This window comes from Struthio camelus, chromosome 31 (assembly GCF_040807025.1).
Source record: "Struthio camelus isolate bStrCam1 chromosome 31, bStrCam1.hap1, whole genome shotgun sequence".
Classification (NCBI taxonomy): domain Eukaryota; kingdom Metazoa; phylum Chordata; class Aves; order Struthioniformes; family Struthionidae; genus Struthio; species Struthio camelus.
Window position 1 is genome coordinate 232,501 of NC_090972.1, and position 2,500 is coordinate 235,000.

Below are 2,500 nucleotides of genomic sequence, written 5' to 3' on the forward strand. Positions count from 1 at the left end.
AGCGGGAGAGCACACACACACCTCTCCTTCGCCGCTCCAGCGGGCAGCACCTCGCGCGCGACAGGACGCGTGCTGGAGAGGAGACCCCCCTGCCTGAACATCGGACACCGCCCATGCACCCCCCTGTGACGGGGGAGCACAGCAGAGCCGACCCGCCGGGGGCCCTCTCCGACGCGACCCGAACGGCCTCATCGATCGGGAGCAAACACACACGGTCGAGTCCTGAGCCAACTCACCCCGCCGCCCACCAGTGGCCGCAAACCAGCGGCGGGCGCTGCGTGTGGGTGCGGACCATCGTCTGCAAGAGGTGCCCACTCGAGCCTGAACACCGGCACCGCCCCCACGCTCCCTGTGACGGGGAAGCAGGGAAGCGCCAGCCCGCCGAGGGGCCTCTCCGACGTGTCCCGGGACGCCTCAGCGGGCGTCTGCGTGTGGGTGTGGATCGGCAGCCGCGAGCCGGCTGCTGCTCCGGCTGGAGCACCGGCATCACCACGCTCCCTGCGACAGGGGCCCGAAGAACGAGGCTCTCGAGCCGCTGGTGTCTGGGCAGAGCCGCACGGGGCACCCCCCGGTTTCTCTCTGGACCACCCTCTGGCGTTCACGAACGGCACACGCGCCAGGCCTTTTCCCCGGCCGCGGGGGGGGGGGGGGGGGGGGGGTGTCCGGCTCACCCCTCTCCCGAGTCGGCAACGGCTGCATGGGACCTGCCGCTGGCTGGGCTCCCCGCCTCCGCAGCGGCTTCCGGCACCTGGGACACACTCGCGGGGCTGCCGGAGACCTGCCGGGAGACCGCCGCGCCGAACGGGCAAAAGAAAGCGCTCTCCCCGAAGGGCCGGGCTCAGGACCGCTCCCCGCCCGCCCTCGTCGCAAGCCGCCCTAGGCCTCCCGCGGGCCGGCCACAATGCGCTGGGGGCGCCCGGGAGTGCGGCTCCGGAACTCAGCGGCTGTTCACCCTGTGGCCTACAGTCGTACCGCTAAGTCCAGCGGGGCGGGAGAGCCGAAGGACAGCCGCCCCTCCTACCGGGGAGTGGCTCGAAAGTGGCCGACCTCTACGATGACGTAACTGGAGGCAGCGACGCAGAGCGACCCCTTTCGCCGCTCCACAGGAACGCCAGGGAGAACAGGTCTACCAGCCACCACCCCGAAAGGCCACCAAGTCTCGCTGGAGCCTGGTAGACCTGCTGCCAGTTAGCGGAGGCAGACCCGGGGCACCGGCTGCGACTTCTCCGGGCCTCCCGGAGCCGCGGAGACCGGCTACGCCGCGCCCCTTCGAGGCCGGCCTCCCCGGAGGCCGGTCGACCCGCCCGCCCCTTCGAGGCTCGGCGGCCTCCCCGGAGGCCGGTCGACCAGCTCGCCCCTTCGAGGCTCGGCGGCCTCCCCGGAGGCCGGTCGACCAGCTCGCCCCTTCGAGGCTCGGCGGCCTCCCCGGAGGCCGGTCGACCAGCTCGCCTCTCCCCGGAGGCCGGTCGACCAGCTCGCCCCTTCGAGGACCTCCCCGGAGGCCGGTCGACCAGCTCGCCTCTCCCCGGAGGCCGGTCGACCAGCTCGCCCCTTCGAGGACCTCCCCGGAGGCCGGTAGACTCTCTGGCCGCTGCCAAGGCAGCCTCCCAGGCCCGGGCGGGCGAGCGGGCGGGCGGGCCGGCCGCTGCCGAGTTGGACCCTTCGGGCCGGCCGCTAACAGGCCAGCCCGCCGCCCCTCCCGAGTCCCCCTCCCCGGCCGGACCCGTTCGGTTTCCTTGGAGAGCTGCCGCTTCTCCCTTAGCCGCTTAGCGTGCTTTCTTTGTTTAGGTTCCCCCCCCCCCCCCCCCGGCTTGCTCCTTTTCGGTGTCGTACGGGCTTTTTTTTTTTTTTTTTTTTTTGTGTGTGTGCGTGCGTGCGTGTGTGCGTGTGTGTGTGCGCGCGCGCGCGCGTGTGTGCGTGTGCGCTTTCTGTATGCTTGCCCCACCACCAGCAGCAGCAGCAGCACCTCCCTTTCTCGCCCTTACCATCTTCCTCGCTGGTTTTCCTTCGTTTCCCGTGTTGTTTCCTCTCCTCCACCACCACCACCCCCCCCCCGGCCCCCCGATCTCCTTGGGAGGCCTGCTCATTTTTTTGCTACTTGGCACAGGAAGCGGCGTGCGGTCCAGCGGCAGGGGAAGGTCCTCGTGCGCGAATGTAGGGCGCTGCAGTCGCCGTTGGGGCTTTCTTTTCTCTTTCTCTCTGCCTGCCTGCCCCTCTCCCTCCCCCTCCGCCTCCTGCCCTTAATTGGTGGACCGTCCCGCCGCCCTCCCCCCCCCCCCCGCCCAGCGCCGCCACTGCCGCTGCCCCCACCCCCCGCCCCCAACCCCGGCCCATTCGTCGTCGCCTCGCTTGCTCCCTCGCGCGCGCGCCCTTCACTGCCCGGCTCCAGCCCCTGTCCGTTCCTAAACTTCTCGGCCAGCGCGCCGCCGGGGGCTGAGGAAGAATCCCTGACCCCAGGCTGACCTCCCGCGCCTCTCCCGCCCGGCGCTTGCCCCTCCCC